This window comes from Schistocerca serialis, chromosome 7, assembly GCF_023864345.2.
Source record: "Schistocerca serialis cubense isolate TAMUIC-IGC-003099 chromosome 7, iqSchSeri2.2, whole genome shotgun sequence".
Taxonomy (NCBI): domain Eukaryota; kingdom Metazoa; phylum Arthropoda; class Insecta; order Orthoptera; family Acrididae; genus Schistocerca; species Schistocerca serialis.
The window spans coordinates 38,712,609-38,733,284 of NC_064644.1; the positions used below are offsets into that span (position 1 = coordinate 38,712,609).

Sequence of the window (20,676 nt, forward strand, 5' to 3'; positions counted from 1 at the left end):
CCCTGCTCGATCGTTTCTCGGGGTAACGCGCTCGGCCAGCGTCGCGATGTAATTGCTGCAAAAACGCCTCTTCTGCTGGGCGAGATCCCAAGACACGTGCCACGGCTCGCCGCCGCCGTCCGCGTCAGGCGACAAACAAATGTGTTTCAAAAGAGCTCGCAGAAACTAGATTCTCCCACACGGTGCACCACCAGAAACTGTCTCCGTCAACGTTGTCATTTACTCTCACATCACTGATGGCAATTTTTATGCCTACACCTACACTTCAACTCCACTTTGTGTTAGTTCCAGTCACGTACCGATCGGTAAAAAATTGTAGATTGCGTCTGTGGGTTGCTTCGGCTACTGGCATCAGGCGCATCCGATACGGATCAGTGACACGGGAGCCGCGCCCTACATGTACTTTAATCTTAATTTCGTTTGACTGTCATCATTTGTATTGTATTGTATTGTATGTTAATCTGCTAATCGTGGTCTCCAGTTCTTGTCGTTTGTTCGGGCCCGACGATGGTTTGCGCCATTTGTGGTAGCTCTCGTAATCTTGATACTTCTTGACTAGTTGGTAGTGGTTAATTGTCGTTAGTACTGGTTTCTTTCTGACATGAGGGTGTGGTAATTATTAATTTTCTTTGTGAGAAGATGTCACAATTTACTGTCCTTAAAATTCTTTGTAAAACAGGGTTCGTAGTAGAATTTCGTAAAAAGTTTCTATCTTTTAACTTTTATAGAGTAATCAATGAAGGAAGACAATAGTCTTTAAACAAGTCCTGTCCTGATTAATTTCACAACCTTGCAGGTAAGTTAAATTCACGTCAAAAGTTGTTTTTTGCCAGCTGTTCTAAAGTCAATGTTTATTAATGATGGCATTCGAAGATCCTATGCGGATGCAAAATTTCGTTCGATTTAATGAAAAAATGACGATCGCTGCTCTGTGCTGCGCTCCGTAAAATAACAATCGAAAATAATTAAAGTTCTCACAGTTATAGCTTTGGATTAAATCCTGTCCACTAAAGCACCTTATCTCACTTCCCTGGATTCAATTAATTTTTTTATCTATCCATTCTTTATAATAATAAAAACTTTTTCCCTCTCGCAAAGACAATTGCTTTCAGAGAAGGTGGAAGGTATTTCTGAGATTAACGTTTTGAATACTTTGACACTGTGTAGTTTCACAATTAAAAGTCGTAAGCGTTCACCCGAGCTAACGCAATACAGTCAACGTAAGACAAGATGAACTGACACAAAATGACAAAAAATGACAGCGAAACACTAATGTCTTGACTATTTGTAGACTTATACTGAACAAAAGTTGACGTAACTATAACTTCTTACGCCTAGAAGTTTTTTGAACACTACTTATTCTTTTGAAACGGTTATTCTCAAATAATTCACAATTACAGGAAAATATTAACCTAATTATTTAAAAACAGGGCTTATGGCCATATAAGAGTGGCTTCAGCAACACAAGTTGCTTACCCATGAGGAGATACAATTTCATTTCACCGCACTGGCAGTTGATCGCATTTCCTTAAGTGTACTAACCTCCCTATAGTTATTGTATGGTATTGTATTTTATGTTAACCGGGGACCTCGAAACGACGGAGAGGCTCCGTCCCCGCCGCAGCCGCAGTGGTCCACAACCCCACGACGACTACCGCAGTCACCCCTCCGCCGCCCCACACCGAACTCCCAGGTGGACCCCCCCCAGGGAACGTCTCACACCAGACGAGTGTAACCGTATGTTTGCGTGGTAGAGTAATAGTGGTGTACGCGTACGTGGAGAACTTGTTTGCACAGCAATCGCCGACATAGCGTAGCTGAGGCGGAACAAGAGGAACCAGTCCGCATTCGCCATGGCAGATGGAAAACCGCCTAAAAGCTATCCACAGACTGGCCGGCTCACCGGACCTCGACACAAGTCCGCCGGGCTGATTCTTGCCGGGGACCAGGCGCTCCTTCCCGCCCGAAAAGGCGTGCGTTAAGCCGTCGGCACACGGACCGTGCATCGGAACGTTGAGCGTGCCGAGTTTCTGACGTCATAGCGTGGAATAGCACGTTCGGGAGTCTTTCAGAACGTGCAGAGCAATATCTGGCATGTCAGATATTCTGAGCGTGCGTCTGAGCGTTGACCAATGAGATGGCACAACGCCACCTACGTCACAAGCACGCCGTCTGCCTTCAGTACAGAGTTGTGAGGCGCCATATTGGCATTCATTTCATATGCTGTTTCTGAGCACCAGAAAGTTTAGAATCACTGGAAAATGCATTGTTAACTGTGTGATTCGTTCCAATAAAACAATGAGAAACATCATATTCGTGGCAAAAGAATTATTGTAACTTGCGTATTATGAGAGTAGGCTATTTGAAGGCAGCGAAACACTGAATATCTACCCAAAACGCATTGTTCTTGGTACAATTTGTTATAATTAAATTTCAATTAGTAACATATCTACGACTAAAGTTTTCAGTAAGTTGTAACACAATATGATTAGATGGAAAGTGTGTGTTGTTGGTTTAGTGTAGTGGGTAGTGTCATTGACCTCAATTCATTTGTTTGTTCGGGCAGCGGATCGCGTTTTGACAATCCCAAATTTTTTCCCCTAACATTCGCGTTTTTTCAGGTTCTAATACTTTATTATTAGTCTAATATAAATATATATTACAATGTTTGATGTTATGTAAATATAAGTTCACCTTTTTTTGAGGGGTGACTTTGTTCGATTGGCTTAATCTACAGGACAGCTTGCGCCACTTGTATAAAGATATTTAGCTCCATTTTATTTTACGCTTCGTAACTCACATGTTGGAAAGATTCTGCTACTGGGCAGGAACAGTGATCAAGTAAGACTGACCTTAGGTCTTTACTAAAATGTGGGAATGACGAAATAATGTTCATCTTATGCGGAGAAGTATTCCAAATTTTTACTGCACTGTTTGTAATGGAACTTTTATAAGCCTGTGTCCTTATTGATTGGACATGGTACTTTCCTTTTCGTGGACGATGGAGGAAATGTACGTTTTAATAGAGCTGACGTCGGAATTTTACGCGCGCCCGTTGAGTAAACAGTGTGATACACGAACTAGAAACATCCCTCAACTGCCTCTGGGGTGCGTTGCGATCGCATATACCACGTTGGGGCCCACGTACCGTATGCATAAGTCGCATCGTTCCTGAGCGTTCAGCAGCACGCTGAACTTGGCACGCTCAACGTTAACGTTCGACAGCACGGTCCGTGTGCCGACGGCCTTAGACCGCACGACCAACCGAGCGGGGTTCGATCTTGTTTACTACAGAGAGATACAGTATGTTCTACCGGAAGATGGGTGTGCGGGAATATTTTATGTAATGTCACCCCCTCCACACACACACACAGAGAATGAAATACATTTCTTTAAAACAATTAAGATTACAAGTATGAGAAGTTATGGACGTAAAATTGAATATCTGCTGCGTGCAGGTCCATTTTATGTGCATCCAGTCTCAGGGGACATTGTATCTCGTCACTTACAAGGTCAAATCCATACGGGGTACACGAGAAGAGTTCGAAGACACCGTAACTTACGTGGTGCCCAAAAGTTACACTGGAAGTATTTTTGACGCACTTGCAGATCGCCGGGGCCTTGCTCAGAGTGACGGCGTGGGCCGCCGCCCGGAGCGAGCTCCCTCGCCGCTCGCGCGACCCTCCCTCCGGCCTCGGCGGCCACTTTGGACGTCTCTCTCACTTGCCGAGCCGCCCCGCCTCCGCCGCCCACGCGCTTCCAGGCCGAGGCGACGAGCGGCCGACACGCTCTGCTCCTGCTGGAGGCTCTGCAGCTCCGACCGCACCTGACGCCGGTTAAAAAGGGGAACTCGGCACAGTCGCAGCCGTTAACTTCAAGTACTTCCAGAGTGGTTGAAAATATTTAAGGGAGGAACACCAGGGTTGCTGGGGTGCTAGACGAATGACGCAGTTTCCACACTGGCATCTGCTTGCAGCAGTTATTCCCTAAATCTCGACTGTCGGATGATACTCGGTGTAAGACGTCGTGGTCTCCTGACCTTCATTGCTTACATGTTCTGCCCTCACAATCATATTCCGCACATGAAGACGCTTCATTCGAACCCAAACTCGATAAGATAAAGTCGTTGTTGTATGAACTCATGTAAACGATGTGCAATTAACAAGTAAGCGCACCGTGGTTGAAATACTCGAGCCTGGCGTGCACACATACATTCCAGACACGACGGTCACAGGAGCTTTTAGTTCAGGAGAGAAACCGCACAACTGGACGCCGGTCCCTTCAGAGGACGACCCAGCCTATGTCGGCCGGTGACCGCCCGTGTAGCGGACAGTGTGGGCCCGAGTGAAAGGGGGGAACGACCCCGTGTTCGGCTTAAAAGCAAATTCCGCTACACTGTGTGGGAGCGGCCAGCCTACGCATTCTTTACACATAGCACGCAGTTTCAGAGATTTTCACAGGGAGACAGCAAACGCCAAATGCCAATGCTACAGGTTTCTGGATAGGTCGCCTTAAACGAAACGTCATTCTCCCGTTTTAGAAGAGCAATGCTGATTGGCAGACGATATTTCTGACGCCTTGAGCTGAAGGAATAACGGAAGAGACCGAAAGATATACCCCTTCACGTCTGGCGTGGAGAGGCGTCATTCCGTTGGAGCGAGCAACAAGTCTCTCCTCAGTATTTCACTGGGAGAACACCTCTGTCAAGAGCGAATCGAAGTCCTTGCGGTTAAGCGTTGTTCACTGTGTTGGCCGACACACTTATTGTGCGGTGTGAACGGACAGAGTTATAGTTAAACGCGCCGCGAGCGAATTTTGAGTGGCATCGCGGTGGACTGGATATCTGACCGGTGTACCACGCGAATAGTTAGACTAGGGGCGAACAGGAATCCTTGACTTCATCAAGGTCAATCCAGATAGAACGAGTGTTATCTTATTTGTCAGCAGCAAGCGGCACAGACAGCAGTCATCGCAGCTTACGGTATTGTGCGCTACAGCTATTGCGAGCCCCATATTTCATCCACAACAGTACACTTCACTGTATTTCACATGCGACAGCCTCGACCGTACCTAGCAACATTCTAAAGGATAATTATTCAAGTTGAGTAGGTGCGCCTCTCAGCCATTCTGCCAAGTCAATAACAATCTTAAACTTTGTATAGAAATTTCATTAGCGAATCCTATCCTTGAGAGGTAACTTCACATTCCGAAAAAAAAAAAAACAGGATATAACTTGTTCAATTCATAACTAAAAGTGCCATTGTGATTTCTCAGAATTTTTGCAAAATAAATAATAACTTCCGTTAGTTTCATGTTTTACACTAACTACCACTACTCCATTACCCAAGTATCCCACTAGTTATGTAAGAAATTTTGTGAATTTTTGTGTCATTTCCTTACAGCGGACGACTCCAGAAGATATTTATTGCTGAAAGTTTTTCAGATATTTCTCTTTAGAACGTTAGGAGCGTCTGTCTGACTTCTGTAGTAGTATGGGGGTCGAAATTGCATCTTGCAGGAGCCACTGGGTAAAGGGTACATCTCAGATTAATCTGTTGCGCAGAATAACAGATAAACCTCACACCTCAGATCGGTAATAGCGAAACGCGATTTTCGAAAACTGTCAATGCGCAAAGGAAACTGTTTTTCTGTACTGTCTAAGTGAAAAGAAAAAACTTTCTCCATATCACTGTTATTTTCTACGCGATCACAATTACGAGTAATTACCGAACACACGGTGTTACAGAATCACTTGTCAACGGAAATTAAATAATAGTCAAGTGACGGAAGTATTATGATCTAGACACATCCACCTATCTATCGCTTGCGCCTTGTCCCGCGGTTACGCAGGGTCGGCCATGGTTAATCGGATTTGGCACGTTAAGTGTAAGGGGTGGCTGGATGCCATTCTTGCCGCCACCCCGTACCCCCCCTTCCGCCCCCCCCCCCCCAGGATGGAATTAGTTCAAATGGTTCAAATGGCTCTGAGCACTATGGGACTTAACATCTGAGGTCATCAGTCCCCTAGAACGTAGAACTACTTAAACCTAACCAACCTAAGGACATCACACACATCCATGCCTGAGGCAGGATTCGAACCTGCGACCGTAGCGGTCACGCGGTTCCAGACTGAAGCGCCTAGAACCGCTCGGCCACTCCAGCCGGCAAGGAATTAGTGTACCCCAACTGTCTGTGTCTAGTGGAATCCATGAAATAGTGTGAACATGTTCAGATGTCTGCGAGCTGTGTAACAGGCAGAACGTGGGGACCAGCTCGTTATTCACCTAGCGGGATGTGGAAAACTGCGTAAAAAACCACATCCAGGCTGGCCGGCACACCGGCTCTCGTCGTCAATCCGCCGGGCGGATTAGATCCGGGGCCGGTGCGCCTAAAACAGGTAAATTATTTTCTGGTGTGTTTGTTGAGAAAGTGGTCTGCTAAGTGTTCTCTATTGCGATCACCCCAAATCCTTCCTAGTACGAGGGCCGTTCAACAAGTGATGACACACATTTTCTTCTGAAAACAGGTTGGTTTTGTTCACGATTCTAATACGTCGTGTTATTCCCCACTCTTTTGGCACAAACCCTATTTTTCACCAGACTCTCCGCTGAATGCGACGGCGTTAAGCCACCGTAGCGCGAGAGCCTGTATGCACGCGTGCTACTACTCTACTGGTCAGCACTTCCAACACAGACGTCCAGACGTGCAGCGAGGATTCTGATTGCGATCCGTCGATCACCTCGAGTGGGAGTGTCCCCACGTTCGAACATTGCAGGAGAGAGAGCAGTGTGCGGCCGGCCAGCATGCGGGATGTCTGACAGGTTTGCGCGGCCTCGTTGCGATGATTACAGACGCCTCGCCCAAAGACTCTCTGTGCTTTTGTTCACTGCCAGGTCTCTGCAGACATTCTCCAAGCACCTATGAATACTTACAATGCTCTGGTTTTCCGCCATAAGAAACTAAGCTGTCTGCTTGGAACCCAGCTCCGTTACAGATGCCATTTCGAAGGCTACGTATAGCGTCGCCATTTTCCCTGAAATTTTTTTTTTTCATGTCGTTATTCATTCCGTTCAGCAGGTCCTGTGTTTTTTCCTGACTTTGCCGGCCACAGTAGCCGAGCGGTTCTAGGGGCTTCACTCTGGAACCGCGCGACCGCTACGATCGCAGGTTCGAATCCTGCCTCAGGCATGGATGTGTGTGATGTCCTTAGGTTAGATAGATTTAAGTAGTTCTAAGTTCTAGGGGACTGATGACCTCAGAAGTTAAGTCCGATAGTGCTTAGAGCCATTTGAACCATTTGAACTAATTCCATCCTGGGGGGGGGGGGGTACGGGGTGGCAGCAGGAAGGGCATCCAGCCACCCCTTACACTTAACGTGCCAAATCCGATTAACCATGGCCGACCCTGCGTAACCGCGGGACAAGGCGCAAGCGATAGATAGGTGGATGTGTCTAGATCATAATACTTTCGTCACTTGACTATTATTTAATTTCCATTGACAAGTGATTCTGTAACATCGTGTGTTCGGTAATCACTTGTAATTGTGATCGCGTAGAAAATAACAGTGATATGGAGAAAGTTTTTTTTTCACTTAGACAGTACAGAAAAATATTAGTTTGCTTTGCGCATTGACAGTTTTCGAAAATCGCGTTTCGCTATTATCGATCTGAGGTGTGGGGTTGATCTGTCATTCTGCGCAACAGATTAATCTGAGATGTACCCTTTACGCTGTGGCTCCTGCAAGATGCAATTTCCACCCCCACACTACTACCGAAGTCAGACAGACGCTCCTAACGTTCTAAAGAGAAATGCCTGAAAAACTTTCAGCAATAAATATCTTCTGGAGTCGTCCGCTGTAACGAAATGACACAAAAATTCACAAAATTTCTTACATAAGTAGTGGGATACTTGGGTACTGGAGTAGTGCTAGTTAGTGTAAGAAAAACATTAAACTAACAAAAGTTATTATTTATTTTGCAAAAATTCTGAGAAATCACAATGGCACTTTTAGTTATGAATTGAACAAGTTATATCCTGTTTTTTTTCGGAATGTGAAGTTACCTCTCAAGGATAGGATTCGCTAATGAAATTTCTATACAAAGTTTAAGACTGTTATTGACTTGGCAGAATGGCTGAGAGGCGCGCCTTCTCAACTTGAATAATTATCCTTTAGAATGTTGCTAGGTACGGTCGAGGCTGTCACGTGTGAAATGCAGTGAAGTGTACTGTTGTGGATGAAATATGGGGCTTGCAAGAGCTGTAGCACACAATACCGTAAGCTGCGATGACTGCTGTCTGCGCCGCTCGCTGCTGACAAATAAGATAACTCTTGTTCTATCGAATCCTGCCTCGGGCATGGATGTGTGTGATGTCCTTAGGTTAGTTAGGTTTAAGTAGTTATACATTCTAGGGGACTGATGACCCCAGAAGTTAAGTCCCATAGTGCTCAGAGCCATTTGAACTATTTTTCCTGACTTTCATTGTTCTACTAGAGGCGCTATTCCCACACACCACATGGCAGAACCCGTGGCAGTGGTGCTCGGTAAGCACAGGTGGACACAAAACTAACAGTGAGAGTGAGACCAGCATTCGTTTTAGGTAACCTACTGTCTAAGACGGCTGCTCACGAAAAGCAGATAACACCGATTGGGTCTCCGTTTGCCACAAATATCCAGTTGCCACTACTCCTCCATTAGATTTACCCTCAACCGGTTACTCTCGAGTTTCATGTTCTTGTGCTTGAGGTGCCGCACAGTTTGGAAATATTCCATCACTCATACTCGTAAGAGACTATCACATACTTGCACAGGGATATCTCAGCCACTGCATGAACTGAAGGTCGCGGTTTCGAGTTCCGTGACTTTCAAATTTGCCTTTACCTTGTATCTATCCTCACGAAATGGTAAAGCAACGACATAAATGAACAATTATCAGCGTATGGTATTAAATACGCTACTGCCCATTAAAATTGCTACACCAAGAAAAAATGCAGATGATAAACGGGTATTCATTGGACAAATATATTATACTAGAACTGACATGTGATTACATTTTCACGCAATTTGGGTGCATAGATCCTGAGAAATCAGTACCCAGAACAACCACTTCTGGCCGTAATAACGGCCTTGATACGCCTGGGCATTGAGTCAAACAGAGCTTTGATGGCGTGTACAGGTACAGCTGCCCATGCAGCTTCAACACGATACCACAGTTCATCGAGAGTAGTGACTGGCGTATTGTTACGAGCCAGTTGCTCGGCCACCATTGACCAGACGTTTTCAATTGGTGAGCGATCTGGAGAATGTGCTGGCCAGGGCAGCAGTCGAACATTTTCGGTATCCAAAGAGGCCCGTCAACGCAAACAAGAGGTGACCGATAGGTGTAACCAATGACACCCCATACCATCACGCCGGGTTATACGCCAGTATGGCGATGACGAATACACGCTTCCAATGTGCGTTCACCGCGATGTCGCCAAACACGGATGCGACCATCATGATGCTGTAAACAGAACCTGGATTTATCCGAAAAAATGTCGTTTCGCCATTCGTGCACCCAGGTTCACCGTTGAGTACACCGTCGCAGGCGCTCCTGTCTGTGATGCAGCGTCGAGGGTAACCGCAGCCACGTCGTCGAACTGTTCGTGCAGATTGTTGTTGTCTTGCAAACGTCCCCATCTGTTGACTCAGTGATCAAGACGTGGCTGCACGATCCGTTACAGCCATGCGGATAAGATGCCCATCATCTCGACTGCTAGTGATACGAGGCCGTTGGGATCCAGCACGGTGTTCCGTATTACCCTCCTGAACCCACCGATTCCATATTCTGCTAACAGCCGTTGGATCTCGACCAGCGCGAGCAGCAGTGTCACGATAGCCTACAACCCGACCTGTATCAAAGTCGGAAACGTGATGGTACGCATTTCTCCTTCTTACACGAGGCGTCACAACAACGTTTCACCAGGCAACGCCGGTCAACTTCTGTTTGTGTATGAGAAATCGGTTAGAAACTTTCCTGATGTCAACACGTTGTAGGTGTCGCCACCGGCGCCATCCTTGTGTGAATGTTCTGAAAAGCTAATCATTTGCATATCACAGCATCATCTTCCTGTCGGTTAAGTTTCGCGTCTGTAGCACGTCATCTTCGTGGTGTAGCAATTTTAATGGACAGTAGTGTATGTTAGCACCTAAAAGACGTGTGAGATGCGCGCCAGATAACGTTGTTACGGAGTCCCGCGTCTGTGTTTGACATTCTCATGCGCCCGGCAGAATTTCAGGGCTAGCTAGCGAGAACGTTTGCGTCACAGCTGATGTCCCGTAGTCAAGAGGCGACCAACAGATTGCCGGCAGTGGGTGAGTCACCGGCGCGCACCGAAGCCGACTGACTGACTTCTGGGAAGTTGTATCGCTTCGTTGAGCACTCCCAGGATCATCGTTTGTCGCTGGCAACAGCATAGCTGCGCAGCGGTATAACCGGCTAGGCCGCAACTTTCTTTCCCGAACTACCGGCATTACTGCGTAAGCCGTAAATTTGTAGCCATTTCAAGCGTAAACGATGTACAGCTTCTGATATTCATTACACCATTATGCGTAGACCGCATAGCAATAGTTTTTAAGAAACATTCTTCCACGTTTTAGTTCGACTTCCCTCTATATGTATTCTCTGCAAAAGAAACAGAAGTTCTGTCGTCCCGACAGGTCGTGGGTGCGTGCTGGTTTTATGTTTACTTTTTTAATTAGCGGTTGATGGACTTATAACAAGTAACCTCCGGATTACATACGTGATAAACCTGATGATTGAAAAAGATTTTGTTTGTACCTACAGAGCAAGTAGTAGGTGAAAAGAGATCATAAAAAAATATGGGTAAGAAGTTATTCTGCGACGTTATTTCCTGGTCGTGAGATAACTTCCACAAGGCAGCAATTGGAGTCAGACGGCGTTCAGAGTAAAGACACTTTGACTGTCACAGTTTTATCGGTAAATTGTCGAAGCATTCGTGATAAAGTTCCCGAATTTACTGCCGCCCAGGAAAGTTCTAGCGCTCAGATTATTGTTGGGATCGAGCGCTGGCTGAAACCTTAAGTGAAAAGCTCGAAGATACTTAGGAAGTCGTGGAACGTATTTCGGAAGTACAGGTTACAGACCGCAGGGGGGGTGGGGGGGGGGGGGGGGGGGAGAGAATTTTCATTGCTTCTACTGAGGTCGAAGTTGAGTGTGACAGTGAAGTCGTCTGGTCGCGTATAACAGGTGTAGGTGAAACCAAGGTAATTGTTGGCAGTTTTTACCGGCCACCCGACTGCACTGTGACAGTTCCAGAGTCATTCAAAGAAAGTCTACTGTTAGTAGCGTGTAAATACCCAGACTATTAGTTGGAGGCGAATTTAACCTGCCGGCTATAGACTGGGATGTCTATGGATTCATTGCGGGGGATACACACAGTCATGCGAAATGCTTCCGAACACGTTTTCTGAGAACTGTTTTGAACGGCTAGCTTGGCAGCCCACACGCAATGGAAACATCTTAAACTTTGTAGCTACAAATAGGTCGGATCTTATCGACAGAATCAGTGCAGAAACGGGGATTAGCGATCACGGTGTCATTATAGCAACTATGATTACCAAAGTTAATAAATCGGTCAAGAAGACTAGGTGTTTCTGCTAGGTAGAGCAGATAAGCAGTTATTAGCATCATTTAGTTCCACTAAGATGGATGTAAAGGGCAAAGTGGAAGCAGATTGTAAATCGTGGTCTGGAGAGTTATGTGCCTAGTAAGTGAGTAAAGACTGGAAAAGACCCATCATGGTTTAATAATGAAATTCGAAGGATGCTGACGAAGGAGGGGCTGTCGCACTCTCGGTTCAAAATGGGACGCACAAATGACCACAAGCGAAGGTTAATAGGTATTCGGGCGTCTGTGAAAAGATCTATGCGCGAAGCATACAACTACCACCACCCTCACACTTTACCAAAAGATTTGGCAGAGAACCTGAGGATATTCTGGTCTTATGTAAAACCGCTAAGCGGGTCTAACGCTTCCAATCAGTCCTTCGTTGATCAGCCTGGTGTCGCAAAAGCAAAACGAAAGCCGAAGTTTCAAATTTCAGTACAAGGAATCGTTCACACAGGAGAATCGTACAACCATACCGTCATTTGACCATCGGACAGACTCCCGTATGGCGTAGAGAAACAACTAAAAGATTTGAAAGTAAATAAATGACAAGGTCCGGATGGAATCCCAGTTCTATTTTACAAAAAGTATGCTACGGCACTGGCCCCTTACCTAGCTTGCATTTATCGTGAATGTGTCGCCCAGCACAAAGTCACAAGCAACTGGAAAAAGGCGCAAGTGACAACTGTGTATAAGAAGGGCAAAAGCACGGACCCGCAAAATTACAGGCCAATATCCCTAACTTCTGTTTGCTGTAGAATCCTTATACATATTCTCAGTACGAGTATAATAAATTTTCTTGAGAGTGAGAAGATTATTTCCATCAATCAGAATGGTTTTAGAAAGCATCGCTCTTCCGAAACTCAGCTTGCCCTTTTCTCACATGATGCACTGCGAACTATGGATGAAGGGCAACAGGCAGGTTCCATATTTCCATATTTCCGGAAAGCATTTGGCACGGTGACCATTGCGGGCTGTTAACAAAGGTACAAGCACATGGAATACGTCCACAGATACGTGAGTGGCTCGAAGACTTCTTAAATAATAGAACGCAGCACGTTGTTCTCGACGGCGACTGTTCATCAGAGACAACAGTATCGTCAGGAATGCCCCAGGGAACTGTGATAGGACCGTTGTTGTTCTCTATATACATAAATGATTTGGTGGACAGCGTTGTTTGCTGATGATGCCGTGGGTACGGTAAGGTGTCGAAGTGGAGTGACTGTAGGAAGATACAAGACGACTTAGACAAAATTTCCAGTTGGTGTGGTGAATGGAAGCTAGCCCTAACTGTGTAAAAATGTAAGTTAATGCTGATGTGCGGGAAGATGAAACCTCTAATGTTCGGGTACGGTATTACTAGAATCCTTCTTCATAAAGTTAAGTCGTTTAAATGTCTGGGCATAACGTTGCAAAGCGATATGAGATGGAAGGAGCATGTGCGAACTGTGGTAGGGAAGGTCATTGGTCGACTTCGGTTTGTTAGAAGAATTTTAAAAAAAGAGTGGTTCACCTATAAAGGAGACAATATATAGGATGCTGGTGCGACCTATTCTTGAGTACTACTCGAGTGTTTGGGATCCGTACAAGTTCGGATTGAAGTAAGACACTGAAGCAATTCAGAGGCAGGCTGTTAGATTTGTTACTTCACGCAAGTGTTACGGAGATGCTTCAGGTTCGAATCCTTCCTCGGGCATGGATGTGTGTGATGTCCTTAGGTTAGTTAGGTTTAAGGACTTCTAAGTTCTAGGGGACTGATGACCTCAGATGTTAAGTCCCATAGTGCTCAGAGCCATTTGAACAATTTGAGATGCTTCAGGAACTAAAATGGAAATCTTTCGAGGGAAGGCGACGTTCTTTTCGAGAAAGACTATTGAGAAAATTTAGAGAATCTGCATTTGACGGTGACTGCCAAACCATTCTGCTCCAGCCAACATACATCACGCGTAAGGACGACGAAGATACGATACGAGAAAATAGGGTTCATACGGAGGCATACAGACAGTCGTTTTCCCTCGCTCTATTTGCGAGTGGAACAGGAAAGGAAATCACCCACCGGCATGCGCCGTAAGGTGGCTTGCGGAGTATCTACGTAGATGTAGGCAAAGCTAACGCAATACCTAGGCTTAGCTCGATCGGCTGATAGCCAGTTTCCAGTTGGTCAAAAATGGTTCAAATGGCTCTGAGCACTATGGGACTTAACTTCTAAGCTCATCAGTCCCCTAGAACTTAGAACTACTGAAACCTAACTAAGGACATCACACACATCCATGCCCGAGGCAGGATTCGAACCTGCGACCGTAGCGGTAGCGCGGTTCCAGACTGTAGCGCCTAGAACCGCTCGGCCACCCCGGCCGGCCCCAGTTAATCGTTACAGTTTCCGTAGATAATTTGTACGATTTATATTAGAATGGTGTGAAACGAATCCGTTTACAGCCTATATATAAATTATTCGATTGTGAGTATGGTTGCATTCTATTTACTAAATAGTATACGGGTTGAAATTTAATGAATTTAGTTTTTGGCGTTACACATGTAAACGAATGATACACTTGAAGTTAGGTTTTTTAGCTGCATGTGCTACCAGTTTTCAAATGAAAATTCTCCTGCGGAAAATAAGTCGTTATCCAGAAGAAATGATAATAGGGGTCATGTAAAATTTTTGTTGCCACCTCTCAAACAGTTTATGTTATTGGGCAAACGATCAAAAATTTTTGCGACCAGATTCTGAGCTACTTGCCAGTGGCCGTGGTACTCAAGCTTTCCACGGGAATACAAGAGTACACTCAGGTATATATACAGATTACAATATTTTAAAAAGTAATGACGATGTAAGTTATTCCATTTTCTGTCACAAATCTGCGGTGATGTTAGAGGGAAACTGGTTTTACACGGCCGGCCGGTGTGGCCGAGCGGTTCTAGGCGCTACAGTCTGGAACCGCGTGACCGCTACGGCCGCATGTTCGAATCCTGCCTCTGGCATGGATGTTTGTGACGTCCTTAGGTTTGTTAGGTTTAAGTAGTTCTAAGTTCTAGGGGACTGATGACCTCAGATGTTAAGTTCTATAGTGCTTCTCGAAAAGAAGACGTGCTCTAAATCTCACCTGTTGTCGAGTCGCAAGACCCAGCGGGGAGGTCTATGACGCCTAAGTTGGGGAAGCGACTGAGGAAGTTTCGACGACGGAAGCCCATCCTCACGACGGACGTGAGGCACCGCCTCCCGCCTGTCTGCACATCACAGGATTGGCGGCCTTTGCGCCGCCCTTGCTTCTTCTCACTGTCCTTTCCGTGCCTTACATAGTCCTCGCTTTAAGTTCAGCGTGTTGAAAGCTCCTTAACCACGGGACAGCCGTATACAAGTAACCTCGTCAACCTAGTTTCCTTCTTCGTCTTCTGACAGTGTGTACTCGCAACCCTGACTTTGTTACCGCGCAGCCACACTAGTGTACAGTGTAGAGGACATCAACAAGGACGCTCGAGTCCTTAGTTCTTTCTTCTGCAACGTGTAAGACATATTTACTAAAATATGACTCTATACTGATGATTCAAATGTTTGAAAATTCATGCATTATATCTAAGGAGTTTTAGAGAGGTAATTTTGCTTGCACTTGGCTCCACAGCCTTGACATATTTTTCAAGTGAAAAGATTGTTCGTAATTTTTAGTTAATTTGCTGTTGGTCAGCTGCGATCTCTTTGTCATTAACGAGCAACATTCAGATGACAACCATGCAAACGTCGCAAGACATGCGACATACAAATCAGTCCATTGGTGGAGTAATTTGTTTGTCACGCCTGTTTCGACGTGTTTCATAGAGGATATGCGGACATAGCTTTCTTTTATATATATATATATATATATATATATATATATATATATATATATATATAAACACATGTCTGGTGTCTATCGATCATTTGATTTCTGCTCCCGGATTAGTAAAGATTTTTAACTCTCTGTGGTTCGCCACTTTCTGTGACAAACATTTGATTCATTGCAGTGTGATGTAAATAACAGTAAATCCGCGGTGGTGCACGTGTGAATATCAACTAGCCTCATATTAGAATGGAAGACCGACTACTAATTTTGTCAACTACAATAATTAAACGTACAATGAGGGTGTTGTTAGCATTCCCAGTTTCTCAAACTAATCTCTGCAATTTTATGTGTATTAATACTTTACGTAAATATGATCCTTTTCAAGGATTAGCCAGTGGAATATCTACGAATTAAAATAAGCGAGACACGGTAACTTATTGCTCCTATGGAGCCGAAGTTGACAGTTATCCATATGGTAAAAATAAAAGTAACCAAAAGTATTCTTGAAGCTTCTTCGGCGGGTCTATGATAACAGCTTTAAGGCATCTTGAAGATGAAAAGAAAGAAAAAAGTCGTACTGTTGGCGCACTGTAACCTCGCGCAATTGCTGCTGGGAACGTGTGTAATGCATTCTGCCTATCCTCCGCGCCCAGCGTACCCTGCGCGAAGTGCCAAGTTACAGTGCGCGTATTGTAGTGGAAGTGATTTCCCTCCCACAGGCTCAGGTTATAAAGCGATAAGAACGACCTACCTTAGGAAAAGCGAGTATTTATAAAACTCCGTGTCAGTATGGTAAATGCTGTAGAGGACAAACCACACGCAGTATCAGGAGCAATGTGTCAAACAGCAGTAACACAGGTACTTCAGCCGAACGAGTAAGCAGTGGCTGATCACTTTAGATATGCCGGTCATGCTGTAAATTACGACGGCGTACAGATATTAGCCACAGCCACACAACGACTCCATGTTACGGAAACCGGTGAATCTACGACCATCACTCTATCTGACCATCCGGAAAGGGAGTTTCAACCTGTGGACAATGCGTGGAGTCTGTTAATTTCTCTTTCATACTGTCAATGAATTTTCGTTCTGTTTATACGTTGCAGGCTTGTCAGTTATGGTGTTTAAATAACTGTTGGCATCTGTTCTCTGGGAATCGGACCGCAATGTAAGGCGATGTAAGGGAAAGATAAACGTGCTAGCAGAAGAAACATGCTCTCGTACCCTGGGCAGCCTGTGGATTTTAGGCGGTTTTCACACTCGTCTAAATTCCAGACTGAGTCTTACCACAGAAAGAAAACACATAAACAGTTAAAACACTAAAACAAAAACTGCGAAATTCACACGATTAGCAGTATGATTACTCCTTCCTTCGATAAAGATGAAGATGTGTCAACAGAAATTGCATCCTTAAGGCACAGAAGACGCCATGACGCTATACGCAGTGCAGGTTAATGCTGACCATGTACGTTCCACAAAATGGAGGTGATATAACGAAATCTTTTTTTTTCGTTTACTAAAAACGATGTGCTGTCACTGTCGCAGATATGCAAGTACGGGTTTACCTTGAACATCAATATGCCCTGTGTTCCTTTATCATTGAAGGAAGAAATTTTAAAATGGTTCTTTGCTTGTTGACGTTCGGGAGTGGAACTAGTTTGCGACACATGTAGTAGATACTCGTATATTCCTGATTTTGTAGTGGCGTTAACTGTTCAACTTTTCTGCGCACAGTATTCTGGTGACTACTGTACTCGTTCTCGTCAGGTGCTACTAGCTATGATCGTAGAAGGGCTCGCTTCCTGCACTTCAGCCACTAATCAGGAAGCTAGGTCAGAGATTCTGTGCAATCCCAGAGTCTGGCGGGGGTAGATTTCTGTTACGTTCTTCCGACCAGTTAAGAAGTTTAGAGCGTTTACCTTTGTAGTGCGGCTGTGGCGAATAGCTTTGATGCTTAGTAGTGTGGTCCTATTGTTGTGAACGCTTGAATATGATTATGTCTCTAGAGAGTGGTTACGCATTGGAGGAAGAGTAGAGATGATGTGAGTCTTATCTAAAACTTGGCCGATGTCACTGGATATAAATAACAATGTCTGTATAAAGAGACAATAAGAGTCAGTATAGTTTGGTAACGCGTCCAGCATCTGTACTCAGTCACGGTTGCCAAGTAGCGAGGACTATTTGTCTGGAGTTGGAACGTCCACATAAATCTAGCCGCAGACGGATCAAAATCTGAATCCCCAAGTTTCTAAACCAGTCTAGAAACAGGCAAATGCGAGAGTGCGATTTGTCGGGGGCATCTTGAGAATTGTTATACCTCCACGTAGAGGACCCTCGTGAGACCGAGTCGCGAGTATAGCTCGTCTGTCTGAGATCTTGTATCGATGTTAGGGACAGAAGATTAAAAGAAGATCTATAGGATTCGGCAGAGGACAATTTTGTCGTCTCGAGAGAGAGTCGCAGAAAAACAGTGTCCAGTGTGATGCATGGTAAATAGTTGCGCATAGGGCAGAGCCTTAGTCTTAAAATTCTGAAATCCAAAATCCGAACTCAGTCTGTAAACATATTACTTTCTATATTATTCGTGTCAGGTAATGACCGAGGCTGTAAAATTAAAAGGAAAAATTGAATTTATAGCCTAACGTGCGTCAAAGGCGATGTCACTAGGCGCAAGGCAGAAACTTGTATGAAGAACAAAGGGAGAAGAAATCAGCCGAGACTTTTTGAAAAAAAAAAAATCGATCCCCGACTTCACATATATCGATTTTTGGAAACCGACGAAAAGCTAAATCAGGGTGGCGGAACACGAACCGCGGTTCCCAGTATGCGAGTCCGGTGTCTCAGTCACTGCAAAGCTTCAATCGGGGACAAAATAAGAGAAATTAGATGTTACATAGAACAATCATTCTCTCTCCCCCCCCCCCTCCCCCCCTCAGCTTCGGCGAGCGTAAGAGGAGGAGAGAAACGTGATTCGTCTCAGCGAACGATGGCTATCTGGTAACACACGCGGACGCCAATGGCAAGGGGAAAGATTAAGCCCGCTGCCCGCCGGTGGGCAGAAAACAGCGAAATACTGGCCGAACCTAACGTCCGCTTCCCACGAGGAGGATACCGTAACAGTGCCTTACACGCTCACTACACACTGGACGCCATACACCAATTTGAAAACGAACCCAGTTCAACTGCGCACAGCCTGTACGCTTCAAATTTTCCTCTCCTCGGATACCGTATAACGTTGGTAATGACTTTTTCTACAAGATTTTTTTTCTATGTGGTTTTTTCTACTAGACTTTTTCTATGTGACTTTTTCTTCAAGGTTCGAAGCGGAGACCTTCGGCTCGTGCGCCACCGCGGAGGCACTTCATGCAAAGGTACTGTGCCCGGAAAATGGAATAGCTAACCGGCTAGACTGTCGGAAATAGAGCTTCCAACCACGGCGAGGAAAAACTCGTATGTCGTATCCGTGTGAAGAGAGAAACTGGCAAGATGGGATCGTACTCAAGAATACGATACAGCCCGTCAGCTTTGACCAGTGACACTGCTAATTGGTATGGCAACTACGCCGTCACACAATGATGTATATTTTCATTATAAAAGTGTCGATATCCCCGAACGAATATGGGGGTGGGGGCTCCTGGTGGGGGGGGGGGGATATTCTTCCTGTTAACGACATGACACATATCAGCAACTACAAAGCACCATTCCGCAGTGGTAAAATTGGAGTTTATATCGAAGAAGTAAATATAACTACGGATTACGCGACTTATATATTAAAAATAATAGATTATCAGGACACTTTCGACGGTTTGGTCATCACACAACGAAACTATGGCTATTCGTTACTTCATTCGTGTTAACTGTGGTTGAGCCTCGTGTCAGTGAATTAAATTCCTTGGAAAAATTACAGCAACCGGGATTTTATTTTTGTCAAGTCGCGTTTCGCGCTTTCATCGATCTCCAGTTGCCTTTTTACACATTTATCTTCGTCTATACAACGTTTTTATCAGCTACCTAATGTTCTGGAGCTTGTAGGTTTTTTTCGCATTTATATGCGTAGTACAAACACTTTGTGTTTCACTGACGCACCAATATGACCTGTCAACCTAGCCCAGACCTCGAAGTACCCTACAAATAAGTCTATAACCATCGAAACAACAACAATTGAAAAAAGAAAGGTGTTGATCGGGAAGGTACTAGTCGAAGCAGAAGGAGAACATCGCGATCTCGAATCCACCCTGATGTTAAGACGCTTAGCCGGCACGGCGTTAGGCTAAGTACTTTTGTCGCGGGACTTACAGAGGTGACTGTGGTCGTCGGGATCTGGCGTCGTCCCGCTAGGGCGTCTGTCGGATGCTCGTGTGTGCGCCGCCGGCGTTGCGTCGGGCGGTGGCGTCTGTGCGCGCGGGGGCGGTGGCGGTGGCGGACGGAGCGTCGGCCGGTCTCGTCAGGTGATTGGCTGCGCGCTGCGTCGAGTGGAGTCGCGTGTGTTCGGCGCGCTGTCGGGCCCGCTACTGAGTACTGAGTGTCGCCGCGTCGCCGCTGTGGCGCTGCGCTCGGAGCAACCGCGGCCGGCCCGCTCCCCACCGCCGCTTATATACGGGACCCACTCCACTCTGCAAACACTGCGCTGCGCTGCACTTTACTGCACTAGCTGCTCGCGGAGGGGCGAAAGGGGCTGCACGGCTGTCGGTCGTCGTCTGCTGGAGTGGGCTACGGTGGGTGAGGTTAGGGGGGTGGGGGGCGATGTATACCACACTCAACAGGTGGCGCCTGCCCTACCCCCCCCCTCCCCCCCTCTCCCCTCACGACTGGATCTATCAGTTATATTGTCGTTCCTCTTTAGGCGTTCCAGCCGTTCACTACACGATAAAAATTATTGTCATTTACTCGAAGCCAAGCAATATAGAATCCCTTCCTATAATTTCGCACATTACACTGCATTTAGGCTACTTAAAAAGATCTGGATCACCTGCGAATCTCTAAACAAGAGTATGCTTGATTCACTGGATGCACGCACTGTGAGAAAGTGCCACATAAAAGCTTGAAAACCATAAAATCTTTTAAGTGAAATAAAATCTCAGCAGTTGCGGAAATAAAGCCGATCTCTTCGAAAGGGTAGATATATTAGGAAATGAGACATTTAAAGTAGTAAAAGGGTTTTGCTGTTTGGGGAGCAAAATAACTGATGATG

The 20,676-nt window shown here is 45.5% G+C and overlaps 1 protein-coding gene across 2 annotated transcripts in view; it reads right to left on the reverse strand.

The window, feature by feature from the left end:
• Positions 1-20,676, reverse strand: part of LOC126412554 (synaptic vesicle glycoprotein 2B) — a 556,944-nt gene that overhangs the window by 396,206 nt on the left and 140,062 nt on the right. Inside the window, exon 1 of one of the 2 annotated variants that reach the window (XM_050082205.1) lies at positions 19,782-20,043. The exons of the other annotated variant lie outside the window; for it this stretch is intronic. The gene's annotated coding sequence lies outside the window, so the exon portion shown is untranslated. Of the gene's footprint in view, positions 1-19,781; positions 20,044-20,676 lie in introns of those variants that run through there. 2 annotated transcript variants of the gene reach the window in all.